At 43.7% G+C, this 21639-nt stretch overlaps 1 protein-coding gene across 3 annotated transcripts in view; it reads right to left on the bottom strand.

Annotated features, from left to right (window-relative positions):
- Positions 1-21639, bottom strand: part of ATOSA (atos homolog A) — a 141530-nt gene extending 119891 nt beyond the window's left edge. For all 3 annotated transcript variants that reach the window (XM_082734722.1, XM_082734726.1, XM_082734718.1), the window contains exons 1-2: positions 21572-21639; positions 20951-21146 (exon numbers count right to left, since the gene is read on the bottom strand). The gene's annotated coding sequence lies outside the window, so the exon portion shown is untranslated. The remainder of the gene's footprint in view (positions 1-20950; positions 21147-21571) is intronic.

Genomic DNA, 21639 nt, shown 5'->3' with positions numbered 1-21639 from the left:
CAAATGCTAAAATGCTGGTGATTTGGTACCGAATCCAAACATCTCTAATACAAAGAGGTCCAAGAAACAAGGACGATAAATCTCAAATTCTAAAGATTCATGAAATAAAACTTTTTCGACATGTTCTTTCAAATTTCCTCAGCAGGAACACATTTTATCCTTCGGGGGTTGTTTAGTTACTATGACTGCCTAAAAACCACCCTGAAATGGTTAAAAAATAACCATTTTTAATGCTCATGGATTCTGGGCATCGGGAATTCTGACTGTGCAGAGAGGGGGCAGCTTGTCTCCACTCTGTGATTCCAGGTTTGCCCCTGGGAAGAAGAGGGGAGTGAGTCAATGGCTAAAGGCTGGAATCCCATAGAGACATCTTCACTCACAGGTCTGGCGGACGATGTGGGTAACTGACTAGGCACACATGCACGTGATCTCTCAGTGCGGCCTCTCTGCACACGTTCATCTAGACGTCCTTCCAGCAAGGTAGCCGGATTCCACAAATGAGGATCACAAGAGAGCAAGGCAAAAGAAGAGAGCAAGGGTGCACAACATCTTTACAATCTGGCTCAAGGGGTCATTGTAAGAAGAGTATGTGGGATGGAATTATTGCAGGCATCTTCAGAAAATGCAATCTGCCACAGGGATAGAGTTGACTTCCAAAAATAGCTGAAGTGCTTAGGTGTCATGTTTGTTGAAAAACGTAAATGAGGGGCCCCCAGCTCGCTCAGTCAGTAGACCATGAGACTCTTGATTTCAGGACTGTGAGGTCAAGCTCCATGTTGGGCCTGGAGCCTACTTTAAAAAATAAAAAAGTAAATAAGGGGTGCCTGGGTGGCCCAATTGCTTAAGCCTCTGCCTTAGGCGCCAGAGTTCTGGGATCCAGCCCTGCACTGAGCTTCTCACTCAGCAGGAGCTTGCTTCTCTCTCTCTCTTTCTGCCTGCAGTTCCCCTGCTTGTTCTCTGTCTCTCTCTGTCAAATAAAATCTTAAAAAAAAAATGTAAATGAGTGAAGCTGTTTTAGATTCAAAAGATGAGGAGTAAATAATAAGAACATTAAATAATAAGGACACTTCCTTCTGTGGATCTCATCCAGTCCAGAATTCGATTTCAACAGACCTCTCGTGGAGCTCTTAAAACAACCAGCATCATTCCCCCCAATTACCATGACGGATCTGATTAGGCATTGCATTAAGTAAATCATCTCCTAGGGGTGTAGTCAAAGAACTGACATGCAGGCAGGTAAATTCCTGCCTTTGGGTTTATTAGGGAACAAACAGATAACCTCATCATCTTACATCTCATTTAGTCATCACCAAAAGCTACATTTTGCTTTGGGTTTGTATAAATTCTGAGGTGCTAGCAACAATCCGCGGATCCCAAATGTGCTCCCCCAAATGTCTTCGAAAGCTAGGTTCTAAGCATTAGCTTTTGGAGGTGAGAAATCTTCCTCCTGAAGATTAATAATTAATAATCCCTGTAAGTATTAGAGGGTGTCTACAAAGGAAACCTGGTTGATATTGTTTAGCCAAGTGACAGGAAGATTCCCTTTTCAAGGAGATCCTATTAATATCCCTTGGAACAAGCATCCTATGGGAAGTACTGCCTGTGGTCTTGCCGCTAAAAATATTTGGGAATAGGGTGGCTGGGTGGCTCAGGCATTAAGTGTCTGCCTTTGGCTCAGATCATGATACCAGGGTCCTGGAATCGAGTCCCACATCAGGCTCCCTCCTCAGTGGAAAGCCTGCTTCTCCTTTCCTGATCCCCCTGCTTGTGTTCCCCTCTTTCTCTGTGTCTCTGTCAAATAAATAAATAAAATCTTTTTTTTTTTAATGTTTGGGAATAGCAACAAAAAAGGGACTGTTGATTTGCCATTGCATGCCCAGTGTTCATGTCTAACTTCTGATTGAATTGGTGCCCCAGGATCTGATGAACCAAGGAGGATGGAGGACACCAGGGGCCACTTGATAAAGACTCATTCATAGAACGCAGTGGTATGGCGCAGGCTCCAGGGCCACTTTCACGAAGGTCCAATGCAATCTGGGGTACAGACTAAAAGAACCACAGAGCTGGAAGAAGTCCTAGAGATCATCCACTTTAACACCTTTATCTTAAAGATGGAAAGTTAGGCCTACTTCTACTGGAACAACTTCCCCAAGAAACACTTGCCAGTGTCAGACCAGAGCTGGAAGCCAAATGTACTTTCCTAGAGCTGTTTTTGCAAGTATAAAAAGCACATCTATATGATCTCAGAGTAAGTCTGGATCCTGCACCTCCTAGAGGCAAAAATTTGGAGTCAAGCCTTGGGATACCCTGCCACTTATTAGCTGTCTAATTTTAAGCATCTTACTAACTCCCCTTCTCCACGCATGTTATCTCCTCTGTTAAATGAATGATACTGTTCCTGACTGCCTTACCAGGGGAGTTGTGAGGGTCAAGAAAGGTCAGGTACTACGGGAGGCTTACGCAAATGTCTGTGGTGTTTGGTTTGTTTGCTCTCTGCTGGGATGCAGTTCTCTGCGTTCCTAGAAGTGTGACTCTGGACTCCTCAGTAATCTGATTGGTTTGGGATGTTGATAGACTCACCGAAGCAGTTAGTCATTTAAACTAGCTGCTCTCTTTTTTTTTACCTCTTTGCAAATGAAACAATATTGCCCACAAAATTGAGGGCAAAAGCTGGAAGCACATTTCCAAAGAGCCTGAGAAATAAAGCCCAAGTAAGATACCACTGATGTCTCCCCTCTCTGCTTGAGGAGCCAGAGGCTCTAAGGTTCATCTTGAAAAATTCTGGACATAGGGAGGCCAGTTAGACAGGCCTTTTGCTAATGCTAATAAGACTCAGGCAAGAGTAAAAATAGAGGCCCATACACTCTATGTCCCTTAGACCTACAGTATGCTCGCTTTGTGGAGAAGGGCACAGCCAGAAGAGGCCCCTCATGCCTGGGTCTAATGGACACTGAGGTTATTAGAAGTCTCTCACAAAAATTCAGTGAAGGGTGACAAGGTTGTGTGTGACTAAAGGAATGAAAAGGAGACAGCAACTGGGAAGGTCACATAGGGAAGTTTCTGTGGTATTTGAAACTACTGAGATAGGGGAGAACAAAAAAGAAAGGAGGCAACAGAAGATAAGAAATTTTTCACTCCTGGGTTAGTGGTGGGGCCAGGAGGGAAACTTCTGACATAGTTCATCTCAGATTTCTGTTAGCTTGTATGATTTTTCATGACGGAGCAACACTCTCAGATATTTTCCGACAGAATTGTCACCTATTCTTATGTGTTCAGAATAGTGCAGGTACTGAAGCATTTGCTCTAAGCATCACATATAAGAACATATTTGCTTAGAAATGTTAATAGTAATATCTTCTAGCAACATAGCTTAGAAAAATGTGTAATACCTTTTCGAATATTATGTTATCTCAAGTCATGCAAATAGATGTCATTCTGTAGCCTTTAAGGTGGAGAATTTGGTCAGCAGCAAAATAGAGCTATTAAAAATGTTTTATCATTAATTTTTATTTTTTTTTATTTATTAATTTGACAGAGAGAAATCACAAGTAGATGGAGAGGCAGCCAGAGAGAGAGAGAGAGAGAGAGGGAAGCAGGCTCCCCGCTGAGCAGAGAGCCCGACGCGGAACTCGATCCCAGGACCCTGAGATCATGACCTGAGCCGAAGGCAGCGGCTTAACCCACTGAGCCACCTAGGCGCCCCTATCATTAATTTTTAAAATACACTTCTGGAGTGGAATGGGGTGGGATTTTACTAAGCCTGAGACCTCAAAAGTCTGAGACATGAATTTTCCTATTACAAATCACTCCAGCTGATTCATAGATAGAAATATAGAGATGGAATATAATTATTCTAATTGAAATATGGCCATGACACCAGCCAGCCAATATTCCAGTCATAAAAACAATGTTTATTTTTTCGTCTCATTGCTTTTTATGAGACATTGCAATAATGGTTTGTGCCAAATAACTCTGACAATGTAATTGAATTCTAGAGTTACTATTCTAAACTTGTAATATAAGAAACATTTGTAATATAAGAATGTGTCTTTCTTCAAAGGTAATCCATCAGAAGTTTGATTGAAAGATAACAATATTTACTCTTATGAAAGTTCCTATTGATAAATAATAAATTATAGAATTCCCACAGTGTTGTTCTTCCTAAAAAAGAGTGAATAGTAAATGGTAAATTTTTTAAATGGCCAACTATTTCTTAATATTGATAACTATGCAGGGAAACCATGTAGACTTAAGTGTATCTTGGGTTGCAGGCCCTTAGAGCATTTGCAAATACCCTGGTAATCCAGTGTGCCCCAAATCAGAGCCTGAGGAACAGGGAGCAGGACACGATGTAACTGGAAGGTGACTGGGTCCTCATCACCAGCACCAGCCCACCAAGCACATTTGACAAACCCCAGGTCTCAAATGGGGATGGAGGGAGGTGAAGACTAGGATAGAGGTGAAGATGGGGCCTAGATCTCTAAGAAGATCTATCAGGGGCGCCTGGGGGCCTCAGTAGGTTTGGTGTCTGCCTTTGGCTCAGGTCATGATCCCAGCATCCTGGGATCAAGCCCCATGTCTGCCTCCTTGCTCAGTGGGGAGCCTGCTTCTTCCTCTCCCTCTGGGCTCTGCCTACTTATTGCTCTCTTTCTCTCTCTGTCAAATAAATAAAATCTTAAAAAAAAAAAAAGGTATATCAGAATAGGTTCTTGCTCTTCAGAGAGCACTGAGAAGCAAGGGGGTAGAAGGCTTTGCTAAGCAAGTCTCCCTGAAACACCACTGAAATCTTAGGGACTCAATCAATCACATGCTTTCTCCCCTTTCATTTGGAATCAATTGAGAAATACACATGCAAAACTAATGGGAACAAAACCACGTTTTTAAATTAATGGTAAAGCTGAACTAGACAACCCCACTACTACCCAGGTTCATGTAGGAATTCAGCTCTACCTGTGGGTAGGAAAAGCTGTTCTGCAGAGCATACTTCCCATACAGGGAAGGGAGTTTCCACCCTTATTACCTATCAGACTCAGGGAGGAGGCCTAGAGAGACATCAGCCTCCAGAAAGTAGGCCTGCACCCCCATCCAGATCCACTTGCTTCATAGGAACAAAATCAGAGAGATGGCGCAGCAGGTCTGAGCCAGAGAGATCTAGCAAGCAATGTGACCTTTACTCTTCTCCCCGGTCATATCAGTCACTCCTCCCCAAAAGGCAGAGCTGGGAGTGCTTTCTCACTTTCCTAGAGAGGACAAAGTCTGGGCAGAAGTTACTATTCTAGGGGTCAATGATGGAACATGAGAAGAAGGAGAGAAGTGTTCTCCCAGCTCTCAATGTGATTCAGCCTTATCCCAGCAGAAGAACATTCTAGAACAGTTGGGTCCTGGAAGTTAGATTTTTATATAAACCCAAGTTTTAATCAGGGCATAGCTAGGTAACATTCACTCCCTGTGGCTCCTGGCTGGGGAGTCAGGGAAGGCAGATGGAAGTTGCAGTTAAGCATTTGCAACTGAAACGCTGAGATCAGTCCTGAAAAGGAGCCAAGCACTGCCTTCTGAGAACCCTGTGGTCTTATTCAGAGGGAAGAAAATAATGTATACTTATTCTTATTTGGAGCTGCTCTGAGGAAAGAAGGGTGTCTCCCTTCTGCATTCTGGGGCTGTCAGGGAAAGAAAAGTCTGGGGTGGGTGTGAGGGGCGGAAAGGGGACCCTAGATATGTGTACATGAGTAAGGTTGAGTTTTGGCAGAAGTCTGAAAATTAGGTTGATTTCAGATATCCTCATTCTGCTTTTAATTTGACCAAAGCCCTCCTGCATGATTTCCTTGTCTTCCAGATGACCTTTCCTTCCTCCTGAACTCATCAAGCAAGCATTCCTTCATTCTTTCAGCACAGCTCGAAGGTAGATGGTGGGAGGAAAATTAATTTATTAAAATCATTAACAGTGAAGTGTGAGTCTCAGCCCTCCTTAGCCATCTTGGATGTATTTGTGTTTTGAAAGGAAAGACTGGTTTACAGGTATAAATATCTCAGTGGTTTAAATTTCAGGCAGAATTCTGAAGCTATTTGCCTGGGAATCAGGGATAGAATTGTTCCCAGCACCGAGTGGACAATACAGCCTTCTGTGAAAATGTAGCATGAGTAAGGACCAGGCACAGATTCAGCGGAGGTCAAGAAGGATAAAGACAAATGGCCATTGGTTGGCATCAATGAGGTCACTGGTAGCAGGAAGAAATTGGGGAGCAGCGGTAGCAGTGATGATGGACAGTGATACAGGTAGCATGAATCCAGCCAGTAGTGTTTAGAACAAAACATTTACTTCTCTGAACACCTGCCCTGATAAGTAGACTTTGCTTTTTCTAAGCAAACCACAAGTATTTCTTTTCTAAACCCCCAGTCTTGAACAAAGGAAATGCCAACGTATTCCTTTTCTAACTGTGGGACTTGTGCTTGGTGGTGAGGTCTGCCCTGGGTCAGTGCCCTGGATGTGTCCTATTCACACCCTAAGCATAAGTCCTTATGTTCAGCCAAACAGGCACCTGATTGACCTCATATCCTTCACACTTCTCTCCTTGCCTCAGACACTGTTCTCCCTGCCACCCCTCCAATCCTGCTTGCGCCCCTTCTTAATTCTGCTCATCCCTCAGAGCTGGCTCGGGTTTTCAGACACTTCCTTCTCTGAATATGCTTCCCAGAGTACCAGGATCCCTTCCCCTTCCTGAATTTCAAGTCTTCTATGAATAGTCATAATGGCAATAATTACAGTAATAATAATGATGTCCTACATTTGAATCCTAGGAATTTTTTTTTAAGATTTTATTTATTTATTTGACAGACAGAGATCACAAGTAGGCAGAGAGGCAGGCAGAGAGAGAGGAGAGGAAGCAGGTTCCCTGCCAAGCAGAGAGCCTGATGCAGGACTCGATCCCAGGACCCTGAGATCATGACCTGAGCCGAAGGCAGAAGCTTAACCCATTGAGCCACCCAGGCGCCCCATGAATCCTCGGAATTTTTTTAAGTGCTGACACATTCTGTATTACATGGGTCCATCACAGAATCATTTAACAGATAATAAGGGATTAATATTACTCCTAATTATTCCTACCTAAAAACAAAATAAAACAAAAACCAATAAAGAAATTGAGGTCCAGGGAGAGTAATTCTTCTTTCAAGGCCACACATCCCAAGATGTATTGTTATCTGCCATTCTGGTCTCTCTAATTTAAGTAACAATTTCTGATTAAATGTTATCTTGCATGGTTTTCAAATTGTTTCCTGTTGCTTGCCTCAGCTCTATAGTGAGATTATACATTTCTTCAGGACAGGAAAAATCTCTTGTGCATTTTGATAATTCTTCAGCACCCAGAATTATATTGAACACACAATTTTGGCTTAGAAAATGCTGCATTGATGACATGGAGGGTCACATGTTTATATTTCTGCACATTCTGTGACTGTGGATATTTGAGTTTGCTGGAAGGTGTCATGGCCCTGTGATTCCATCTGACCTTATTTTGGGTGTTAGAGATCCTGGGGCATACCTACTGAGAAGAAGCCTTCTACTATTATCAGTACTCGTGGCTACCATTACTGATCTAAAGGACTTTAAGGTTGGTGTCAAGACGGGAAGGAATGAAATATCTCTGTTAAATGTGTCGCCTCCATAGCCCCTGCAATATTAATCTGGAAACATATGCCCTGCCTCCAGCTGCTTTGAAATTCCTCCTCTCGCTCTCTCTCATCAATAGTGACATCTGACCTGTGCCTGCTTTAGTGGGAAGAGGGAAAGCACCTGACCCTCTGACTGACTCAGTGATAATTCTGGCAAAAAGAAGGAGCCGAGAGGGTTAGCAATTGTGCAGGCGACTTTGGCCATGTGAGAGGGAAAGTGGGGAGGCATGTTTGCTGTCTCTCTCTGCCAGGGCTTTGCAGAAGCAGGATGGTCTGTAGGTTACTCTCTGGCTCAGTGACTGCCCTCTGAGAGAGAGGAAAGAGAAGAGACCTGCACAAGCTCCAAACCAGAGTCCTGCAAGGTGAAACAACGAAAGATCATTGTATTGATAGGGACAATTTGGGGTTCAGTTCAAGGATGTCATGTCCCAGGAGGGATGGATCCATTGGTTAATGTATCCACTGGCTTGTTGCCATGTAGATTATGTCTCACAGTTAGGGTATGTAATCTCAAAATATAAGGACATCATGAAAATTTGCTTAAATGTACATCTGTAAATAGAGTGGAGCACTGCGGTTTCAACACTTGAAGCAAATCCTACCAACTATTGATCATTGCATAAAAGATTCATTTGAGCCAGTATTCAAGTTCGAGTATGTACCAATGCCAGTAAGACTACTGAGGCGAAAAACATCAACATATGCCTCCTGGTTTCTGAGTCAATCTTGTGTATCACTTTCAATAAACATGTAACACCTACTTCATCTCTCAATGATAATATCAAATGTTCCAGGGTACCTGACCTTCTTCAGAGGGAAATCAATCAAACTATGACAATACGGGGATTAATCATCTGCCTTTGGGTCATGCCTCAGGTCATGATCTTGGGGTCCTGGGATGGAGCCCTGCATCAGGCTCCATGCCAGGTGGGAAGCCTGCATCTCCCTCCCCCTCTGCTGCTCCCCCTGCTTGTATTCTCTCTCTCTGTGAAATAACTACATAAATAAAATCTTAAAAACAACAACAACAACTACGACAATATGGGATGCCTGGGTGGCTCAGTCAGTTAAGTGTCTGCCGTCAGCTCAGGTCCTGATCCCAGAGTCCTAGGATTGAGCCCCATGTTGGGCTCCCTGCTTGGTGGGAAGTCTGCTTCTCCCTCTCCCTCTGCCCCTCCCTCCTGCTCTTATTTTCTCTCTCTCTTTCCCTCTTTCTCAAATAAATAAATAAAATCTTTAAAAAAAAAAAACTACGACAATATAATAGATATCTTGAAACAAAAATAAGAACAGGAGAAAATTTTAAAAAGTATTTATTATGCTAAGAATTATTTCCTTTCCCAGAATTTTGACCCTCTGATTTATCAGACAAGAGAAGTCTTAGAATAGGCTGTGAAATAAAAACAAAGAATAGTTTCAAAATTCTGAATAAGGAAACATTTATTTTGCACATATTAAAGTATAAAAATCATATTAGAGAGCCAAGACTAGCAACAGGAAATAATTAAAAAACAATGCAAGGTAATATTTAATCAGAGGCCAAACTTAAAAATCAAGAGACCAAAATGGTAGATACGATGCATGGATGGGGGTTTGCAGTTGGAGTTTAACTCGTGATTGAAAGTAAAATAGCAACTATTCATGTTATGATAATTATATGCCAGGTACTGTTTAAATGATTTGAATATATTAACTGATTCAATTCTCATAGCCTACCAATGAGATAAGGTTTTGTTGAACTCATTTTACAGATGAGAAAACTGTGGCACAGATCAGTTAGGTAATTTTATGTCATACCTGAAGTAAAGCTTCAGGCGTGAAGTGAAATACAAATATGCAGTCCCTGGTCTTAGTTTCATGATAAGCCACATCCAGAACATCCAGCTTCCTGTCTCCCAGGCTATAACGGACAGAAGCTATCAGCAGCGGACTCATTAACCATCTCGTGTAGGCAAAACCCCAACTTGTTTGTAGGTCCACAGCCTATTTGCACGCCCACCGCTGCTTCCTCAGAAACCCAGGTTGCATCAGAGGCCTTAATTTGTGCCATGGAGACATGACCCACCACCCCAGGTGCACATCTGCTCGAAGACAGCCATCTGAAGGCTGGCCAGTGACCTATGGCTGGCCTTACCTGAGACCTCTGGCCAGCACTGTGGTGACTGGACCAGTCAGACATTCTCCCTTTGAGACTTTAAATTGAGAGGCAGAGAGGGGATGCTGAATGAGTGAACTGGTGTTGAATGAGACAGAGAAACGGAGAAAAAAGCAAAGAGGAATCATGAGGTGGTAAAAAACAGGAGAAAGCAGGAACTGTGAGATGGATGGGGAAAGTAAGGGGGGGGTCAGTCCACTGGGGGTGGGAGAGAGAGAACAAGTGATGGCAGGCTCTGGGGACCTGTCGCAAACTTGGCCACGGAGGAGGGCTTCAGCTGAGCCCTGAGATGATACTGGATTACGAGAGCCACATTTGAAATGTCATGAGTGACATTTTCGTGAAACCAGGAATGCAGTTACAGAGCTGGTTCCTAGTCCCCTTCAGGTTTCCATGTAGTCTTATAATCTAATTCCATTCATGGAGGTATTTTGATTATTTTCTTGCATTTTGCAACCTGAAAGAATCCCACTAATCCAGGGGTTCATAATCCCAGACTTTTCTTTGTTCCCTCCCCTTTCATAGGCCATTACCAAATCCTGTCAAATTTGTTCTCTGACCCCTCTCTCCATACCTACCTCTTGACTACAGCACCTTAAGTCTCCTACCCACATGGCTGCAGGGGCCTCCTGGCACCGCCTGCTTAAAAAATTCAGAAGCATAATTTTCTAATTTGTTTAAATATGGTTCTGATGAAGAATTTCAATGGGATTTGCACTTGTTTGTTAAAAAAAAAACAAAACAAAGCAAAACCAAAAAAACCCCAACCCTGTAAATCAGCCCCTTCTGATTAGTATGCTATCACCACTGATTGAAATCAGAGAACATGGAAATTTCCTAGCTGAATTTCAATAAAAATGCTTGCATAATGAGTGTGTAGGATTGAAGAAATAATAATTATCATGATTTATAAGCACACTTCTTCCTCAGTCTGCTTTACTTTGGTGAGGGATTTTTTTTTTTTAAGATTTTATTTATTTATCTGACAGAGAGAGACCCAACAAGAGAGGGAGCACAAGCAGGGGGAGCGGGAGAGGGAGAAGCAGGCTCCCTGCTGAGCAGGGAACCCCAGGACGTGGGGCTCAAACCCAGGACCCTGGGATCACGACCTGAGCCACGGCAGATGCTTAAGGGCAGAGCCACCAGGTGCCCCTGAGGTATCTTTTTTATTTTTTTAAATTAAAAAAATTTTTTTTTTATTTTTAAAAGATTTTATTAATTTATTTATTTGACAGAGAGAGAGAGATCACAAGTGGGCAGAGCGGCAGGCAGAGAGAGAGAGAGAGAGAGAGAGAGAGAGGAGATAGAGGAGGAAGCAGGCTCCCCGCTGAGCAGAGAGCCTGGGATCACGACTGGAGCCAAAGGTAGAGGCCCAACCCACTGAGCCACCCAGGCACGCCACCCCCACCCCCAGGTATCTTTTATAAGCCACGACAGCCACTAAAACCAGAGATCAAAATATACCCATCTTGTGTAAGTCCAGCTTATCGCTCACATAAATTTTTTTAATTATTGTTTTTAAGAACAAATATTAAGAACGATTTTTAAGGCATATTTAACTCATCTAGATCAATGCTATCTGGCTCATCAAAAATTCCTTTTGAGTATATGGTTTATAATGTACGAATATTACATACAGGTGTACAAGCTCCAACAATACTAATGGATGATGTGTGTGATGAAAAATCCCGGAACCCCTGTCCTGCGGGATAGAACATTAGGTTTTCAGGGTTCTCCCGCCGCCATCCTCCCCTGCCTTACCTCCAGCCATTCTCAGCCATCGCTCCTTCCCTGCCAGCCAGCTAGCCATTTCTGGAAGCTGGCACTGCTCCAAGCTGTAAGCCCAGCTGCCCTTGCATCAGGTCACCTCTGATAACATACCTTTATCCTCCTCGCATGAAGACAACTGGCTAAATTGTATTCTTTTAAGGAAACTCGGGGTTCCTAACCTTTAATTCCCTCCTCCTAACAGTGAGGCTGACTCTACTGTATACCAGTAGCCACCATGTCAGTCACGTCTGCTCTGTCTCATGTCGAACTATGATGTCGATGCTAATACTCTCATTTTATGCTAACAGCATCTGTCTAGATGGATCCACATGTCATTAGCCTAGCGGCTCATTATTCTTCACAACTTCCCCTTGCACAACTGTAGTGCAGTTTTCCTGCAGTCCATGGGTGGTAGGCTTTGCCAGTGGCCCTTCGGTATCCCCTCAACCAGTCCTGCTTCCAATCCTTGGCATCTGCAGGTCTGCCTACTGCATGCCCTTTGCTCCTGCCGGGTGCAGGCAAGAATGTGGAGGAATAATGCCTCCTGGGAGCAGCACCCCATTCTGAAGGGACGGGTGGATACCCCGGCTCTCCTGCCCTTTGACCTCCTCCATCTGACACTGGCCCCGGGGTTCCTCAGTGGGATGAAGCTTCCGTGGCTCATGGTGGTGACTTGCTTGACAATGCACCTTTTCTGGCCTCCTTTACTTTCTGTCTCACTTCCCTACTTGCCTACAAATATTTCCTGGGATCACCTCTCAAATCAACTTTCATTTAATAAGACTTACTTTGGGGGAGCCCTAGAGAAGACAAGATCATTTTGAAATTCTCTTATTGCAGGCTTAAGGATAGCAAATTCAGTTTGGTTGATCTGAAAACATCTTCATCGCATTCTTATTCTTGGGAAGTGGTTTTGATGGATCCACAGGCCTGGGCTGTCAGCTGTTTTGTCTCGGACTTTGAAAGTGCTATTCTGTGGTCTCCTGTCATTCTAAGTATTATTCCTTTGTAGGTGATCTGCCCTTTCTCTCGGAGAAAAGATTTTTTCTTCATCTCTGGTGTCCTGCAGATTTCACTATGATGTGACTAGGTTTAGATATTTAAGAAATTACTTTTCTTGGCATAGATTGCTTTTACTGTATCTTTAAATTCTTGTCTCCCACCATTCTGGAAAAATCCTCAGCAATCATCTCTTTAAATATTGCCTCTCTTGCATTTTCTCAGACCTCCCCTTTTGAGACTCTAATTAGGCATATGCTAAACATTTTCCTCTTTTCTGTCTTATCTTTGCTCCCTGCACTACATTCTGGTTAATTTCTGACGCTCTTGCTTTCAGTTAGCCAATTTTTGCTTCAGTTGTTTCTAATCTGCTATTTAATCTCTTTATTGAGTTTTTAAAAATTCTGTACTTATATTTTTTATTTTAAAAGTTCTATGTGTTTCTTTTTCCACTCAGCCCCATCATTTTTTATTGTTTTTCCACCCATTTTTGTGATTCCAACATTTATTTATTTACCATGAAGGATAGTTGGAAGAAAGGCAGGCAGAGTCAAGGGCCCCTGCCTTAAGGGGAAACCACCCTAAAAGGATTTTACACCCACCCTGGAAGGACCCCTCCACACGTTCCCACATGACAGGCAGATAACAACCTAACTGGATGCCAGGTGAGGGAGGGTGAGTCAGATTAAAATAGCCCTCCCTCCACAAGCCCATTACAAACTCCTAGACATGGAAACTTTGGTGGCAACCCTGTCAGGGTCCCTCGCGTTTGGGGAGCTTTGTATCTATCACTCATTAAACTTTGTACTTTCTGCTTTGTACTGTCGCTTTTTATCACTCGATCAACTTTGCTTTGCTGCCCACCACTCTTCGTCTGGTCTACCTCTTCGCTCTTCAGAACCGCGTGACCAAGAAGGAAAAGAAATCCTACAGCCCTTAGATGTTTCCTATATTACTATTTTATAGCCTTTATTTGGTAATTCTAGTATTTAAAGTTTGGAGGGTCCTCATTCTTCATAGTGGTGACTTACGAGGAAGGTTTTTGCTGATTCCCACTCATGGTGCCTTTTTTCCTTATTGATCTTTTTGGTAATCAGTGAATATTTGATCTTAACCTATAGGAACCCTCAGGGTCTAAACTGAAGTTGCTTTTTCAGAGGAAACTTTCATTTTTATCTGCAGGCAGGAGCCACTGCCTTCAGGGACCATTTGGCCCCTTCCAGGATCCTTGGCTTAATCTAGAGTTTAAGGTTCACTTTTGTGACACAAGATGTAGGCTCTGTTATGGGCGGAATTGTCTCCCCCAAATTCACGTGATGAAATCCCAATCCCCAGTGCCTCAGATCGAACCCATAACCATATTTAGAGATAAGCTCATTAAAGAGGTGATAGCTTTAAAATTAGGCAGAAGCCCTAATCCAATCAGGGTCAGCCCTTCATCCAATAGGACTGGATCCCTTCCAAGGGAGGCAAGAGCACAGAGATGAACATGTGAAGAGGCAGTGTGATGGTGACAGTCCTCAGGCCAAGGAGAGTGGCCTCAGAGGGATCCAGCCCTGTTGGTGCCTTGATCTTGGAATTTTAGACTTCAGAATTGTGAAAAAATGAAATTCTGTTGTTTTAGCCAGCCAGTGTGTGGTATTTCATGATGGCAGCCTAGTGGACTAATAGAAGCTCCCTAGTGCAGTTCATTAGGATTTGCCCTCAGGGTAAACTTGCCTCCTGCAACTTGCCTCCTGTGTGCTGATTATTCATCACCCTGGTTTCAGCACTCACATTTTAATCTCTGTCCCTGGGAAATGTCCCTCACTTCCTACAAGCTCATTGATGCAAAGAAAATACGTTTCATTGCAGATCTAGCTGTTTTGTGGGGGCATCTAGGCAGGGCCTCTGGTCAGCCAGGCTGTTAGGAATGCTACATATTCTACCGCTTCCTTAAGTACCACTTTAACTCTTCTTTTATGACACTGTCCTGAGTGACCTTCTCCTGTGGCAATCCTTTCCCTCCTTAAGACCTTAGCATTATATAGATGTCATTTACTGCCACTCAGTAATTCATTTAGAATTAGTCACCGACTATTTCCTTGAAAACAGAGGTCAAATCCTACACTTCTCACACAGCTCACAAGGCACCCCAAAGCACCATAGACCCACATTTCATGTTTATGAAATGAGTGTATATAAAATGAAAAACAAAGGACCAAAACTCTTTTAGCTGCCCATACTACACCAAACAGACCGCATGAACCACGGAGTTGAGTGCGACTAGGAAGTGACCCAGATGTGCTTTAGCTACCAAACCCTCACGTCTGAGGCCAGATTCATAGACAGCCTTTGAGGAGTGAGTGAAAAGACCTTCCATTAGAAAACACCGCCGAAAGAAACGAAAACTGAAGTGAATCAGATCAGCCATTCTAATGTACTTTGCAAACCCTGCTCTTCCTGAGAAACAGCAAAAATAATAGAAACTAAATTTATCTGGCAATGCCTCACACCAGAAAGGAAAATACAGTCACCTGTTGTGACTCATGCAGCCTGTTTGGCAATGATTTCCAGATTATCTTCCAAGTAAGAAGCAAGACGGAAGATCTAAGATTGTTTAGTTAAGTCTGTGTAGCTACAGATATTAGACTGCAACCACATGGAGGTACTTACAATATGGGGATTTAATCTGAAAATAAATTCTGATCTCTAAAGATTGTATTTATTTATTTTTGTGAGAGAGACAGGGCATGTGCATGCACACAAGGGAGGGGGAGTAGTATGGGTAGGGGTAGAGGGAGAAGGATGCCAGGACTCTGGGATCATGACCTGAGGCAAAGGCAGCTGCTTAACCAGATGAGCACCCAGCTGCCCTGAATTCTGATTTTTAAATTTACTGAGATTTCAGGTTTCTTCTATTGATTGTGCCATGTTGTGTGTGTGTGTGGGGGGGGTGGCTCCGTCAAAAGAGTGTGTGACTCTTGATCTTGGGGTCATGAATTTGAGCCCCATGTTGGGTGTAGAGATTACAAAAAAATAAATTAAAAAATTTCCATGTCATATACTAATAAAAGGGATTAAGCAGAAAATAAAGATTTAATAGCTATATAACCATATGCTCCCAAATCCTTTGTTATTCTAAAGTTTGATTTTTATTATTTTCTTACAGTAATCTCTACACCCAACATGGGCTCAAACTCACAACCCTGAGATCAAGAGTCACACTCTCTACCAAATGAGCCCACCTTAAGCTCCCCTAAGTCTTGATTTTTAAAACGCTAAGAAAGATGCAAAGGTAGAAGAGGGAGGTGGAGCTGGGAAGGAGAATTGGGTGTGGGATGGAGGGACGTGCATGGCTGAGAGGAGTAAGGAACCAAGGCCACCTTTTGGGGTGACTCAGGAATCTGGATGTGGGTCTCTTCCCTTCCAGTTCTGAGGTGCTCCTGGAGAGGTTCAAAGCAGGCACTTGGAGTCTGGGACAAGAGGGTCAGCTGTAAACTGTATGTTACACGTCCTGTCTTTAACTGGGGGCGTTCTGTGTTAGTGATACGGGACCGGCCACTTCTTCCTTAGCTATGACCTGAAAGAATAATGCTAGGAGCGAGCTGATTCTTAGGTCAGTGCAAACCCCCAAAAAACTGGACTAAATTTGATGTAGATTCTTCAGTGGACTCCATTTTCTGAAAGGCCATGACATTAAAAGATGATGTAGCATTCTAATCAGAATTTTGATGGTCTCTACAGACTTGTCTTCCTATTGTGTGTGTGTGTGTGTGTGTGTGATTGTGTGTATTTGAAACAAACTCACAGGCTGCTTACATTTACCTTCCTTTCTCTTAAGGGAAGGGACAATCATCCACCAACAGGCCCAGACTAGTTGCTTTCTAGCCCAGCACTCGCATAGCCGGTGATATGGAGGGATATCTATTTACTTAAGTGATATGTCTGTATCCCTCTTTTGTTAATAAATCGATATCCCTTTATACTCATTTCATGAAAAAAAAAAAAAAACAAAAATGAAATCCCCGAATTTCCTACAAATTTTTCTGTGTCGCACACATATTTCAACATCTGTCTTCACCTCATGAAAACACGACAATTTCCTGTTGACTTGATTTGTCTCATGCACGTGCTATTAGATCTTATGACTAACGCACGCCACCTTCTGAAGAGGACCTAAATAACCTACCTGTAATTCTAGTTCTTTTGTAATAGACCAACAACTGGTTTCTCTTCCTGGTCTAGTTAAGGCAGGTGATGTGAGGTAATTTTTCTATCCCCTTCCCCATGGGGGTGGGGGAGGTAGTGGGGTGAGCTGCCTGTCCCCACAATGCACGTCTGTGTCAGAAACAAAAAGAAATATGATATCCAAAGGGTTTCTGGGGAACCGTAATAAATAGTTTTCACTTATTACAGCTTTTATAGTCCAATCCTGCAAGGTGCATAAAACCAGCACATTGAGGTAGGGCAAATGAGTCTAAGCGTTGGAGCTCAGCTTTCTTGTCTCATAGAACGCCCCAGAGAATACCTGAACCTCTGTGTAAGCCAACACCAAGGTTAAAAATACCTCTCTCTGCTCTGGCTGAGGGAGAGTGGGGCTTCACCTTGAAGACTAGCAGTTAAGGCCACAGCCACTGCTGCCTGACTTGGGCATTCTGCTTCTGGAAAACTGCTTAAACACAAGGGTGGCCCACCACACACTTTCCCTAGAAGCATAGTGGGGACAGTCTTGAGCTGTCATAGAAATTTCAGACGAATTGAGAAAGGCTTTCTCCTGGGCAAAAATACATTCCCTATTCTAATAAAGAGCCACCTAAAATTCTCTTTCTGGTGGATGCCTATAGACAAGTGAACAAGTAGACAAGTGAAAATGCAAATCCTCCCAAGAATGGTAACATACATCAATGTGTGAAACAAACAGCAGCAACAAAAACCTTGTAGTTGTTGAAAAAGTCCTATGTGCAGGGCACCTGGGTGGCTCAGTGGGTTAAGCCTCTGCCTTCAGCTCAGGTCATGATCCCAGGGTCCTGGAATTGAGCCCCACGTCAAGCTCTCTGCTCAGTGGGGAGCCTGCTTCCCCCTTTCTCTCTCTCTGCTGGCCTCTTTGCCTGCCTGTGATTTCTCTCTCTGTCAAATAAATAAATAAAATCTTAAAAAAAAAAAAAAAAAAGAAAGTCCTACATGCATATGCTTAAAAAAAAAAAAAAAAAAAGCTCTGATGGTACACAAGGCTATACATTAAAATTAGTTTTCTTCCCCCATAGCTTCAGTCTCTCTGCAGTCATACTCATCAGAGTCAGGCAGATGACAGATGGGTGTCCCTCTAGAGCGGTTCCCTTTGTTTCTTACCTAGAGTTGTGGCTCCTCCTGTCCCTCCAATCCCCATTTTTTTTTTTTCTTCCTTGCTTTCGATAGATTGATTTAATCTGAGGGTTACTTAGCACTTGGAGCATTTCCTTCCCAGCTGCTGCTCCATAGTCCATGATCCTAACAACAGGTCAAAGCTAACCTGTCTTAAGGATGATCCTGAGGCTGGGGCGCCTGGTGGGCTCAGCTAGACTAGCATGTGATTCTTGACCCCAGGGTCATGAGGTCAAGCACCACACCTGGCAAAGAGATTTCTTAAATAAAAACTTGGCGCCTGGGTGGCTCAGTGGGTTAAGCCGCTGCCTTCGGCTCAGGTCATGATCTCAGGGTCCTGGGATCGAGTCCCGCATCGGGCTCTCTGCTCAGCAGGGAGACTGCTTCCCTCTCTGTCTCTCTGCCTACTTGTGATCTCTATCTGTCAAATAAATAAATAAAATCTTTAAAAAAAAAAAATTTACCAAAAAACTTGGGAGGGGGTGGGGAAGATGATCCAGAGGTTCTGCATTTCCTTGAACAGAAGAAATAGCTGAGATCACTTTAAAGGGGCTTCTCTGAGTAGGTCACAGGTTCATAGAACAAATTCCTTATTCCACAAAACATGGTAAAATATTTAGGATTTGGGGTCAAGTTTTAAAATTAGTGGCTCTTATAAACTTTGACAACGAGGTAAAACTTCAAAAGTCCCATCTTCTTCTACTTCTTCTACAACTGGATACTCTGTTGTTACTCTTGATTTGTCAGTTATGGGGTTTGGGCAAAGGGAAGGACCAGGCAGAACAGGTAGACTGAGATCAGAACCAGCAGCGGGGGGCAGGCTAGCGCTGTGCTTCAGAAAGTGGAAACAGATCTTGCTCCCAAGGAAAAAAACAGGTGTTTCCTTAAATATCCTAATTTCTTTTATGGGGATTTCTTTTTTTAAATTTAATTTTATTTTTGTTTTATGGGGATTTCTTCCAGGCCGTGTCAGGGCTCCTGTTTGTGACTTATGAGATTCCAAAGGTAGACTTGTAAGTAGACTCGGGTCCATGTAACAAGTAAGTAGGTTTTGGGTTTCATAAGACTAAGATACATGTGTTCAATCAGTTGATATGTGGGCTATATTCTATGCCATTGTCATTTATGTCCTTCAGCCTTTCTGTGAGACGCTTTCTCCATTTTATAAAATACACTAAGAATTCTGGCACTTTAAAAATGTTTAACCCAAATCTCTATTTTAGATCTAATATGCAGGTTACAGGAAACTTAAGGAACAGAGAAACTAGCTAAGCTCCATCCACAGGACGCCATCACCAGGAGGCTGGTATTCTACTAATCAGCCCATCCTAGTCCCCAAAGAGCCAGTAGCAGGAGAAAAGGGAATGTTGCAGATGAAGAGACAATCAAGACTTAAAAAAAAAAAAAAAGGTGTGATGTGTGCTCCTGCTATTAGAGCCTAGTTTCTTTCTCTCTTTATTTTTAAAAAAGATTTTGAAGTAATCTGTACACCCAACGTGCCCCTTGAACTCAAACCCCAAGACCAAAAGTTACATGCTCTACTGACTGAGCCAGCCAGGAAACCTTGGGATCCACTTTCGACGAACAACTATAAAAGGACGTTACTGACAATTTGAGAAATTCTAACTGGGAATTGTATATTCAGGCATGTAATTAGGTAATTTAACTTTGGTTCAATGAGAAAACGTTATTTTGACTGTAAAAAAAGTTCCCATTTTAAAAAAAGGGTACCCCGAAGTTAAGCAAATTGTGTTGTGCTCCCCGCCCGCCAAAACTTTGAGTTCTTAAGATATAAGATGAAGGTTGTCAGGTCAGGGTAGGGTGCAAGGCTGTGCGACATTTTCATTTTCCTTCTGGTTAAAACCAAGTGTCATCCTGGACACCAGTGTGTGTGTTGGGAGGGTGGGGGGGTGGGGGCGGGTAGGTGTGTGGGGAGGAAATTTCAGCAAATGGAAATGTTGACAGCCATGCAGGTCTTTCTGAGTTGCTTCTTTGTGGGCAGTGCGTTCTTGTATGAAGTTTTGCTCCATCAGCTGAGTGGTGCCTGTGTTATGTAAAGCTCCGGGTTTCTGCATCACAGTATTTAAGCCTTCTTACCCACATCCTGTCACATTCAGCCGCAGATGTGGGAAGAAGCTCCAAGCAGCACGAAAGGCCTACCCTGATATACCAAGTTCAAGATGAACTGCAAGGACTCTGGGTTAGGAGGGAAGGCAGAGGTAAAGCCGGTGGGTACCTGGGAGGGCTGGTTTGGATTGGCCCTGTGGCTCGCACACTCATATAGCTGCCTGCAGTGGTCCCCCCTCGCTGCCCCCCCCCCCACCTGGGCCTCTACCAGAAACTCAGGAACAGCTTCCCCTTGGGACTTTTTAAGCTCATCTCTGTCAGTCGTCTATTTCTCAAGGCTGGCACGGGCGAGCCCTGCTGGGCCTGGCTGATGCTGAAGGCCGTGTCCTTCTACACATCCAATCTGCGGCTTTGATGAATGGGCTAGGGGGGCGGGAAGGGGGAAGGGATGTCTGAGGATGCCAGGCCCTGAGTGTTAACTGAGTATTTGAATGTTGCTGGGGAGCTCTCTGAGCCGACACCACAATGCCCATCTGTCCATTAGCAGTAGGCTATGGATTAGAAGTGGTAGAGGGGATATCTTTAAATAGATTTCTTTTTTTGTTTGTTTGGTTTCAGGCCTAGTGATTGAGGTCACTCTGGGAGAAGCTTCAGAAGTAGCAGGAAGCTCTCTGGTCAGAAGCTTGGGGTTTTACATTTCACAACCATTATCCTCCCTCCCACTTCAATGGGAGAAAGAAAAGTTAGGTGGGTGGGGTGGTGGAACGAGGAACAGGAGTCCTCAGTCTAGGAAACTCAGAATTATAAAACATTACAATACATATTTTATACGACCGAACCGCCGTGGGGGAGGGTTCCGCTTAGCACAGCTCACCTTCCTCCGGGCACCCTCGGTACCCACCACTCCCGAAGTCAGCCCGCCTCCCAGGTCCCTTCGAACCCACTCACTTGCTGGAAAAGGCAGGAGCTCAGACCTGGTTTCCGCTCCGTGGAAGGACTGGACTTATCCCAAGTCTTAGCTTTCATTCCTAGCTCCGACGCTTGCTGGCTGTGCTGTTTTAAACATGTCTCTCCCTGGCGCTCAGCAGCTCGCAAAGACCGCTGAGATCAGGGCGTCCGACGTCAGACTTTGCTGGGGGCAGTTCTGGGGTGGGGAGACAGAGGAGGAGAAAGACGGAGAACCGTGTGGAGTTTCTTCCAGGTCTACAGTTCCTCCCCTCCGCCCTCCAAGTTGCTCACAGTCATATTCAAACCTTATTAAACTTCTTATAATATTGATAATTACCGTTTCTTTGTAATTCATTCTTTTGAAAGTTTAAATTTGCAAGTCATCCTTTGTTATTCTTTCAACATTGTGGCATTAGCACCCGGTGGAAGCAGTGCCCTGGGCTCCTTCCTGATGCCCCGGGCTGGGGTGGGGGCGGGGTGGGGATAGGGCGGGGTGGTTAATTTTGCCTCCAAGCCTTACATCACTGTTTACCAATTCTTTCCTCCCTGCCTCATCACTTAAGCGTCCTTAAAAATGGCATCTCTCTTTAGTGACTGTACTTCGAATAATGATGTTGTTACCTTCAGCTCCCGGGTCGGGGAGGTCTGCCTGTTTTCCCTCCCTCTTTGCAATCTCGGGCTTCTTCCGG

This window comes from Mustela nivalis, assembly GCF_964662115.1.
Source record: "Mustela nivalis genome assembly, chromosome: 6".
Taxonomy (NCBI): domain Eukaryota; kingdom Metazoa; phylum Chordata; class Mammalia; order Carnivora; family Mustelidae; genus Mustela; species Mustela nivalis.
This window is presented reverse-complemented; position numbering and strand designations above follow the sequence as displayed.